Source organism: Ostrea edulis, chromosome 8 (assembly GCF_947568905.1).
Source record: "Ostrea edulis chromosome 8, xbOstEdul1.1, whole genome shotgun sequence".
Classification (NCBI taxonomy): Eukaryota; Metazoa; Mollusca; class Bivalvia; order Ostreida; family Ostreidae; genus Ostrea; species Ostrea edulis.
In genome coordinates this window covers 4,297,415-4,308,581 of record NC_079171.1, presented here as the reverse complement: position 1 = coordinate 4,308,581, position 11,167 = coordinate 4,297,415, and the positions used below count along the sequence as shown (strand labels likewise).

Genomic DNA, 11,167 nt, shown 5'->3' with positions numbered 1-11,167 from the left:
CTTGTTAAAGTGGCATGACTCATTGTCATTTGATCGTGTTACTGGGGAATTTTTAAAACTACAATGTAGTGATTTCCCCCTGTACCCCCAAAGTACATACAAGTGGCACTATTTTTCCTAGTTCATCTTGTAAATTGTTTTCATTTAGAAAACAGTACAATATAAGGGAGAAAGTATATGAAATATTTCACGTGCGATCTGTTCAGTAACAATTTGAAACATAAAATTAAAACCATCTGTCGAAGTAGAAAATTCCCGATATATGTAATTCGTATTCTTTCTGAATCACCAGAGTTGGAAAAGAATTAGGATAATCATATTTTTTTTTAAACAATGAAACCCCTTCTTTTCATCTGATTGAATTAAACCGTAAGAAAACAAAGGATGAAGTGTTAACGGTGCTGAATATACAACACGTGCCCCACGGATGGCCTCGCCGTGTAATCTTTGTTCCCTGTTAACCCGCTGTTATGTCACAACATTAGTTTATTCAGATGATTTATATAGACAAAACTCGCACTGGATCGATTCCACCAGACTGTTGGCATGAGTTGAACGCTTTCATACCTACCCTTTTTAAGGCCAAATAAAAAAAATATGTGTGGTTCCGGTTACGCCTCTAAAAAATTTAGGGTAGGTAGGGATTTTTTTTGTGTTTTTTTTTTTTTGTGTATGTACAATATGATTTCGAGTATTAAATAAATTAAAACAGAATGCAAGTTTCAGTAATGTTTCTTATGTATGCGTAGTTCATGGTCATGCTTTGTTGTGTTTGTTTAAAATTTACTATAAACTAAGAAATAATGAACTAAATTGAACATTTTGTAATATATTTACAAGATGATTGGTGTTTTAAGTGGTAATTTGGTGACTTTCTGACATCTAACATTGAAGAAGCTGAACATTGATGCCAAAATTACATGAGTGATTAACTCTAGTCCAGGCTTTGTGAGCATCATGTATCCTGGGCCAGTGGGGGATTCTAACTAGCTGAGAAACAACAAAATTGGTTTTTTTTGTAAATTTATTATATATTTAGAAAACTGGGAAAATCAAGTGGGCCCTTATTAATTAAATGGCCTTTGCACAAATGGAGTTTTTCCATCTTTTTGACAACTGTTTTGAATTTCTTTTTCAGTTTGATATCAATGCCAGCATTCTCTATTCCACAGTAAACGCATATGTCATTTCGCCCCAGTCCAGATGCATAATACGGTATTTCTACAGGAGTCACACAATGTAGGTTTGGTCTGCATGATATGTTTTTCCGAACAGATTCAGATACAGATGGTGGAAATAAATAAGACCCACAAGTATATTCGTATTCACTTAAACTTGTTGCTAAAAGCATTTGCTGTCTTTGGTTAAGTTTCAACTTGGAGTAAATCACACGTGGTTTACAACATTCAACGCATGTTGCAATAGCTCTTGCATTTTGACTCGAAAAGGCCAACTGGGGATTAACCTCAACCAAAACTGCTTTACTTTGGTTTTCTTCTTCTGTAGCATCCTGTGTATCATCTTCTGCTGCAGTTGCTGTTAGTCTTTCATCCATAGCTGCACCATTAATACTGTCCTGTTCTTTTCTTCCACTACATGTACCTTGGTTTGGCTGTTTTTGAATCCTTAGAGAAGGTCTATCCATTTCTGTAGTTTCAGCATCTTTGAGGACTTCATATGACTGAAAGTGTTCTTTACTTTCGTCTAACATTGGGTTTGGTAACCATTTCAAATGTTCACCGTCCAACTTTCGAGGCAAACAGCAATTTTCATCCAAACATTTCCTGACCTGGAATGTGTACGTGGTTTCTAGACAGTGCTTTTCTTTCCATTCGTTATACTCTTTGCATTTCTTTGTGTGGATTTTTTGCAATTTTGACAGATCAAGGCTAGGAAATAACTCTCGAGCATGTCTTTTAAGCACTTCTATTTCCTCATCCGTAGCTGGATCAACACCTGTCATAGGCTCATCTTTCAACGAGAGTTTTTGAAACCGGTTTCTTATTACAGATTGAACAGGTTCGATGGATTCAGTCCATTTTTCTCTTAGTTCAGGATGCTTTCTTAACTCTGCCATACTGTTCAATCTCTTCAACTTGTTTTCAGTGTTTTCATCCAGACGCTTCCTTTCTGTTGCACAGTTCTGGAGACCATAGTTCAGGACAGACATGACACGCTCTGCAGGATTTCTGTAGCTATGCCCAGGTGCACATCTAGCTGTAATCAGCAGGTCCAAGTCGAACTCTTTGAAAAGGCAAATACTTGCTATTTTCACAGATTCCAAGGTGTTCCGTTGGTCAGTGCCACCATCAGTATACTTAAAAAGAACACTGGGTATCTTCTCTTTATACTTTTCATCTATAATTCTCTTCAGCATTGTCGCATGTCTAAAGGGAGATGAAGCTTGAAATACTGAATCATTTACTGCGATGTACACTTGTCCTCGAACAAATGATTTTTCTGTGCTGTCAGGAATAGAACAGTGTAATACAACACTTGGTGTCAATGATGCAGAAGTCGTATCATGATCCAAGGCTACAAGCTCAGTTGTCACAGGAGCTATACTCTGTCTCCCTCTGACTCCAGTTGATACAAGACTTCCTGGATTACCAACAGGAACTTTAGCTTTGTCGTCACAGAAGAAAAGCATAACATTGTCTTCCATTTCAACCGATTTGCACTTCAAGTATTTCAAAATTACAGCACAATAGTGATCATCAGGATGCTGAACTCTCAACTGTCTTCTCTGAATTTTGTGTTGGACATTGAGGCGAGATGTGAAGGTCATTGCAGTTCTGGTATATGGGTTAGTAGGTGAAAATTGGAGTCGTACGAGACTTTTGGATGGAATCAAGGTGTCTGGTGGACATGTTTGTTGCTTGTTTTATCACATCTGATAATGATATCCACTGTGCCATATGAGCAACCCCATGTCTCCTTTCATCAGCAACAGTAACTTCTTCCACCATCTTCCCCAACACTTCAAAAAAAGTATCAAATCTATTAGAAGGACGACCTGGGTTCAAATGGCGCAAGTCTGGTATAAGTCCTTGTTCTCCTAAGAAAATCAACCTGCGTCTCTGTTGCATATCAGGGTGATTAGCAGTTGACCCATCAAGAGCTAATTCGTGATATATGAAATCAACAACATTTGGTTGTATTTTGGCAATGTTATTCAATTTCATTTTGAATGCCCTTTTCTGTGCTCGTGTGTGATATTCTTTTAATTGATGCCTCAATTTTTGCACCATTCTTGCTCCTTGGGTTAAAAGTTGAGCTTCTGTTCGGTGTGCTGCAACCTGTACTATACACACTGTTGTCAGTACTGAGCCACCTGGACAGTATCTGATTATATCAACAGGGAAAGACAACTGAAGTTCACTAAAGAAACGGAATCTTTGCGAGTTGTTTTCAAATGGGTTTTCCAAATGCTTGCTCTCATCAAATATTACTGGATTCAGCTCACCTGCCTCCTGAACATCTTTTTGAATAATAGAGTATTTGGATTTCACGTTTCACTTTTCTGTGTTCAACTGTGGCATGTTTATCTACAGTTCTTACTGGATGATCACTTTCCCTATTCTCCTCCGATTCCTTGGATTTATCATCTAAATATTTTTTATATCCTAAAAGGCATTCAGCCAGTTGTTCCAATTTTTCAGCTATTCCCTTCCATGAAGGTGAAGAGTTGATATATGGCTTTTCTAGTAAACTGTAAAGTGCTTCAGCATGAGATTTCAGAAGCTCATGTGATAGCGGCTGACTTTTGATCTTTTTTCTTTTAGTGTCATTATAACCTGTATACTGATCAAATGGTGGTGGGACTGGTAAAACATGCTTGTAGCGAAGTGATGCATCATTTATAGTTGTCTGTTACATACCATAAGGCATTACATATGACCTGGAAGAAAAACAAAAATTAGTGAATTTTCTTTAGGAAGACTTATGCAGCCTGTATTTACATAAACAACCTCATCATTTTATTTTTTTTTTTTTTTAAAACCTTGTGCACATTTAGAAAACTCATTAAATGATTCTGCCCAATCTCGGTGTTATTTGAAGCAGCATTAGAAGAGTTGCAGATAGAAGAAAGAGGATGGCTAACAGATGACAATGATATGAGACAATGGATAGTGATATATTTTCCTGCTACACTGAAGACATAATATAGTGGATTGACAAAAACCATCATTAATAGAGCAGTGATATACATCTAACATTTTTTTCTCATGTGTACTTTATTATATATTAAATAATAAAGTGCACAAGACAAAGAAAATATGTTACATACGTATTCAATTGAATGGAAGAGACAACATGGACACTGTTCATATTGAAAGAATTTAGTTGAAAACCGCATACCACAGGACAGATATTGAAAAGCACTCTAGGATATATGATTTTATGTATTCATACTTACATGCGAAATACTACATATAAAAAAGAAGAAGAAAGTGTTCAAGAACTTCCAGTTTGATTAATTACAATTTAATCAATTCTGAGCAAATTATTTTTGTAAATTTTAATTCATGTTCATAGAGCATTTATTTTCATTTAACACCTATTTACATTAAATGTAGTAGAATATTTAATACATTGAAAGTAGATTTTCATTTTCATTTTCTAGAATATTATGGTTAAACCAGTACTGTACAATTTTATTTGAATTTAAATAAGATGGGTATCAATATTCATAATTTTCAATTAAATCAATATTTCTATCAAAATAAAATTGTTGCAGGCGCGAGACAGCCGTGACGAAAGGTCCTATATCTAAATTATTATACCACTCTAAAAAGTGTCTGGAAAGAGTTTCAAAGTACAGAAAAAAATAATTTTTTATGCCATCGAAATAATTATGGTTTAATGTTGAATTTAGATTGGTTTCAGCCGTTTAAGCACGTTAAATATTCTGTTGGTGTATTGTATGCAGTTATTTTGAATTTGCCTAGAAATGAACGGTTTAGATTGAAGAATGTATTGCTAATAGGTGTTATTCCAGATTTAAAACATGAACCTTCTGTAAATAGTTTCATAACACTTCTTGTTAATGAACTTAAAGTAGCATGGTCGCAGGGATTTCAGTTTGCTTCATATAAGAGTCCTCATGTAAAAAAGAATTTTAAAGTTGCGCTTATGTGTGTTGGATGTGACATTCCAGCAACACGTAAATTGTGTGGGTTTTTGGGTCATTCTGCAACATTAGGTTGCTCAAAATGTTTCAAAAAATTTCCAGGTGGTGTAGGCAAAAAAGACTATTCAGGCTTTGATGTTGATAATTGGCCAGCAAGAACATTGAATGATTATAATTTATCTATGAAAGTTGTAAGAAAAGCCAAATCTCAAACAGAGAAAGAAAAACTTGAAGCTTCTCATGGAGTTAAATATTCAGTATTGAGTGAAATTGATTATTTTGACCCAATAAGAATGTCCATTGTTGATCCAATGCATAATTTATTTCAAGGGACTGCTAAAAAGATGATGAAATTATGGCTTCATTTAAAGGTTTTGCATTTAGATCAATTAAGTTTGATTCAGCAAAAAGTTGATTCAGTTGATGCAGCAAGCAACATAGGGGCTATTCCTAGAAAAATTGCATCCTCGTTTGGAAGATTTACCGCTGAGCAATGGAAAAATTGGACAATTTTTGCACTAGTAGATATTTTACCTAAAACAGATTTGGAGGTATGGCGAAATTTTGTTTTAGCTTGCAGAACTCTAACCTCTAAATTTATTTCAAATGTAGAAATAGCTAGATTTGATAGGTATGTTATTGAGTTTTGTAAAGGTGTAGAAAGAGTTTATGGTGTTTCAAGTATAACACCAAATATGCATATGCATTGTCATTTATCACAGTGTGTGCTTGATTATGGTCCCATTTACTCATTTTGGCTTTTTAGTTTTGAAAGATATAATGGTCATTTGGGAAGTATGCCAAACAATAGCAGATCTATATAAATGCAGCTTATGAGAGGTTTTTTAAGAGATTCTTTTGTACATTCTTTGCAATTCCCTGGTTTATATTTTGACGAATTTAAGAAACATTTTCCAAATGTGACAGAATTATGTTCTGACAGAATTCATTCTGATTCAGATATTTTGAAAATTTTGTATATGTCGAAAAGAAGTGCCCATATTGTTGGACGGGATTGGCAAATTTGTTCTGCTTTTTCATGTCATAAGACATCATGTCATGTAATGTGTTCAGTAGACTTTGATATGTTACAGAAAACATACAGACATATTTATCCAGATCTTTATGAACATATTGAATGCATTCCAAAGTCCTTCAGAAAATGTTCCTTCATATCTCTTGGTGGAGAAGTTTATGGTTCTGTTCAATCTCGTCACAAGCGTTCCTCATTTGCCATGGCTTACTGGCATTCCAACGATGGAAATATCATTGAAGAAGTTGGAACAGGCGACCTTCATCCTGGAGTGATTCAATATTTTCTTCAACACAACCTTATCGTTGGAAATGAAAGCCGTGTTCACTTATTTGCAAAAGTGTTTTGGCTTGTGCCAATCCCGAATGTGTATGAATATCACTGTGGGAAGCCTGTTGAGTTGTGGAGACAGAATGTTTATGAAACTTTTGGGCCTTCTGCTTTCATTCCAGTTCAGAGAATCAGTTGTAAATACATATGTGCTGATGGTATGCTTTTTAACAAGAATGTATCTTACATCTGTCCTGTTATTAAAGGGGTTAATGTATGAACAAAATGCAAGGTTGATGTATTTTACTGTATCGATAGATTGAGGTATTTCAAAACAATGTATTATGTGATATATTGCGTAAGCAAAATTGGAATATTTTTGTCTTTAGCCAGTTGGTATGAGCCATCTTGGAAGGATGCACGTCCTGTGCCAGTTGGCATCAGTCATCTTGGAAGGATGCACGTCCTGTACCAGTTGGCATCAACCATCTTGGAAGGATGCACGTCCTGTGCCAGTTGGCATCAGCCATCTTGGAAGGATGCACGTCCTGTGCCAGTTGGCATCAGCCATCTTGGAAGGATGCACGTCCTGTACCAGTTGGCATCAGCCATCTTGGAAGGATGCACGTCCTGTGCCAGTTGGCATCAGCCATCTTGGAACAGGATATGTGGCTAATTTCATGTATTCATGTAATGTTTGTGAAAACCTTTAATGTACTTTAATACCTGTGTTTCCTAACATTTGAATTGTTGGACATACATGTACCATGGCTATTTCGGTGATATGAAGACGTATATAGAAATGTTTTCCCAAAATGTTGAAGGGGAGGTCATATTTTTGATTATTTATGCTTAATAGAGACGTATGCAATAAACGAAAATAAAACCTGTTTTTCTTTTGTTTGAATGAAAAAAACAATTGGTTGAAGAAATATATTCCTTTCTTGGATTATAGGTCCTCAGTACCCCTTGACTGTAAGAGGCGACTAAATGGGGCGGTCCTTCAGATAAGACAGCCATAACAGGGGGAGTGTCACAGCAAGGGTGGCACGTTAAAAGATCCCCTCCCTGTTCAAAACTAAACTGAGAGCATATACCTAAATTTTGCACCGTTTCATCGGCAATGGTGGTCTCCATATGAGTAAAAAGTTCTCGAGAGGGACGTCAAAAAAAAAAAGACAACCATGCAGGACTGGTTTCACACTGAAGCGGATGTGAACATTTAGTATAAAAGGTCAAACTTGTATCATTTGCTGAATAGTGGCAGATTTAAAAGGAGCATGGTAATACGGAAGTTCCGAGTTCCCCAAGAGTTATTTCCCTTTGTCGAACTCTTCCGTAAATTATGACGTAAAATGTTATGACAGTGGGTACATTTGGTAATTACTATCGTTGTATTATTTCTTAAAGATGATATCCAGAGTTTCTGAGACCATCCTATCTCAGGGAAAAGGCAACTTTAGTGAGTTTATGATTATTGGATAACAAAATGGCTCTAACAAATATTGTTAATTGCCATCTTTCTTTGATAAAAGCGTCACTCGTGTAGAAGAGGAAACGAATAATGATTCAATAGCCAATTTGATGATCTTATTCAAACAAATTATGCTTGATATGGCCAGAATATGCATACCAGTGATTGATATAAACAAAAGTTACGCTTCTATTACATTAATCGTACGTAATCGTTATGTACAATGCCAGTCTACGATATAATGTATACATTGTGTACCCACCATACGTCATAAAATGCGAAAGAGTTCGACAAAGGGAAATAACTTTTGGGTAACTCGGAACTTGCGTATTGCACCCCCTCTCTCTTTGGTGTATCATTTTAATATTAAAAAATAAGTCATTTTGGCCTCTTCACCCATACCTTTCTGAATGGTCAACAACTCGACATTCAAACCTGGGTTGCACCCCCTTTTGAAAATCTACGAAATAATATCAGCTGTCGAACTCTTATGAGGTGATAAAGAGTTTGTGCTCTAATATTTTTCTATGCTTTGGTTTGGTTCATAGCATGGACATCTCAACGTTGCATTGTCAGTGTACAAGCAATTTGTCGTATGACGTTCGTTTTACCGGAAACTTAATTATATTTGCAGTTTAATGGCGTTTATTTTATTTTTGTATCTGAAGTAAAGTTGAGATTTAATTTCTGTGATACTTCCAAGTATAATTCAACATTAGATCTGAATTAAACGTGAAAGTTGATGTAAAGTGTAGATTTAATGAAATTTAATTTGATTAAACGCCGCTTTTCATGCAGTGTATATATGTTTTCTGATTGCACATCAGAGGGATAGTATGCTGCATCTGTCAGTGAAGGCTTACTGGAGTTGGGAAACATCTGCATATCAACATAAACTTTTAGATGACGCCGCATCTCGGATACACTTGTGACCCCATGTCCTACGTACAATTTCTCCCTTACTTCTTTGTTTAAGGGATTCATAAAACCTGTAATCTATAGAAATAAAATTGACATGCAATATTACTATAAATAATTTCAATTATCATGCAACCGAAGGGACGTTAAACAAAATAAAACCAATCAATCACTTTACAATCATATACATATAAATAGCTAGTATATCCAGGTACCTGCCCAAGAAGATGCATTTTTGGTGCTCTTCGTCCTTTGGTAAGCTTATGTAAATTCGCTGTTCCTTCTTGATGTTCTTTACCCCCATCTCCAGCTCTCTTAGATTCTCACTTGCAGTCCTTCTCGCTTTCTCTGTATCTTGTTTTGTCTATCAATATTGATTAATTTTATATAAACTTATAACACACTAAAAACATCCATAAAACTGAACAAGAGGCCCACAGGCCTTATCGGTCACCTGAGTATTAGTGAAAAAGTATCACTTCTCCCAAGGGCTATGGAATCTAGAAAGAATTTCTTTTCTGAATATCTAAGCTAAATTCCAATGTTCAGCAACAGTATAATACAAGATGTATTCTTAAATCTTCAATGACCTCAAAAATGCATACACTGATGAAAGGCTTTACATAGTATAATATGTGTATTAACATTAAATTATATGACTAATTTGGACCACTCCTAGGGATTATCAAAAGTACAATCTTGGTAAAAAACACTGCCTACTCCGTCTGAATATCCATTTATTTTCAATTTAGCACTAAAGAAGATGTTCTTGAGAAGAAGATTTTTGATTTGTTTTTCAATATTTGGCAGTTTTTGCCAGCCCCTATGGCTTCAGGGGTGCACGAGTATTGAAATTTACAATTATATCCCCTTTGTTTCAAAGTTGCTTCATACTAAATTTGAAAAGAATTGGAATAGTGGTTATCAAGAAGAAGTTTAAAATGTTCAATTGTTAACGCACGACTCTCGATGCACGACGACGGACGGCAACCAATTGAGTAAACTCAGGTGACCTAAAAAAAAAAAATCCCCACATCTACATTTTACATGTTTATAAGCTATTATACGCATCATTTTTTACTTTAAACATACCAAGCTAAATTGTCCGACAACTGGTATATGCAGTATGACATACTCATTGAAGTATTATGTGGTTTATAAATTAGTTATTGCCTCGGGATTGTTATCTGTTTACACTGAAAAATACCACATATTCTGGGAACAAAAGTACTTCTTTCATAATAATTTTGGCTAGACATCCTTTATTTTTTGTGGACTGTAAATACTGTGTCCTTTTCATAGTTGTGGGATGGTCACCCTAAAACAAATTCATTCATGAAAAAGGTAATATATATCAAAAGAGTAACTGTACAACAGTAGGATCCAGTAGAGTGACCTAGTGTAAGTACTTAAGAGTCATTCTCTGTAAGCATCAAAATTTTTATTATAGGGGTGGAAAGGTACCCTCACCGATTTTGCTGAAATTTGGCATATAGTGATTATTTGATACCCTCTCATAGAATTTGGTAGCAAAATTCGAAATTGAGGTACCGTTGCCATGGTAACAAGAACACTGTGAAAACAGCTCCCAAGATGCTTAAAAATGCTCGATTTTGGCCTATTTTTGATTAAACATAAACAAATTAATTTTAGTGATGTACAAATTTTCTCTATTGCTTGTTTAAAGATTAGGTTCAGCATAATACATTCTTAATAAAACATCAATAAATCAATATTGGATTACCTATTGTTCCTGAGGTTGAAAAATCAATGTTTTAGCATTTTGACTATTTTTGAGAAAAATAATTTTAAGCCATTTTATGACATCATTTACAAGAAAACACAACAACACACATCAATGAAAGTTATATATGATTTAATTCATCCCATTATGTGTAAAATATAAATAAACGACAAATGTCTTGTTTTGCTAAATAAAATTATATAGCTTGAAAAATTGGTTGTCATGGTAATATGAAAAATCTCATAATATGAATATATGAGTCACATTTTAATAATTTATCAATATAATATCCTTAATCTATTAAATTTGGCATAAACAATGATAAATATCATGAATTCTCATGTTATGAAATATTTCAGTTGCCATAGCAACCATATTTCAGTATTTTATAACAAGGTTTCAATAAGTAAACTAGTATGCTAATTTGTATCAGAAAGCATTACAGCTCTGCTTATTACCATGTGATAGTGTAAACTCATTGTCATATTATATTTGAACATATAAATTGATGTAAAAGTCTGCTTAAAGACCCAATTTTAAGTTGACACCCCCAAATTGTAAGCTGCCTGCCAATCAAACATTTAACAATAGATC

At 34.8% G+C, this 11,167-nt stretch overlaps 1 pseudogene; it reads right to left on the bottom strand.

Moving 5' to 3' along the window:
• Positions 1–8,701: 8,701 nt before the first annotated feature.
• LOC130049372 (uncharacterized) lies at positions 8,702–10,389 on the bottom strand (annotated as a pseudogene).
• Positions 10,390–11,167: the final 778 nt, after the last annotated feature.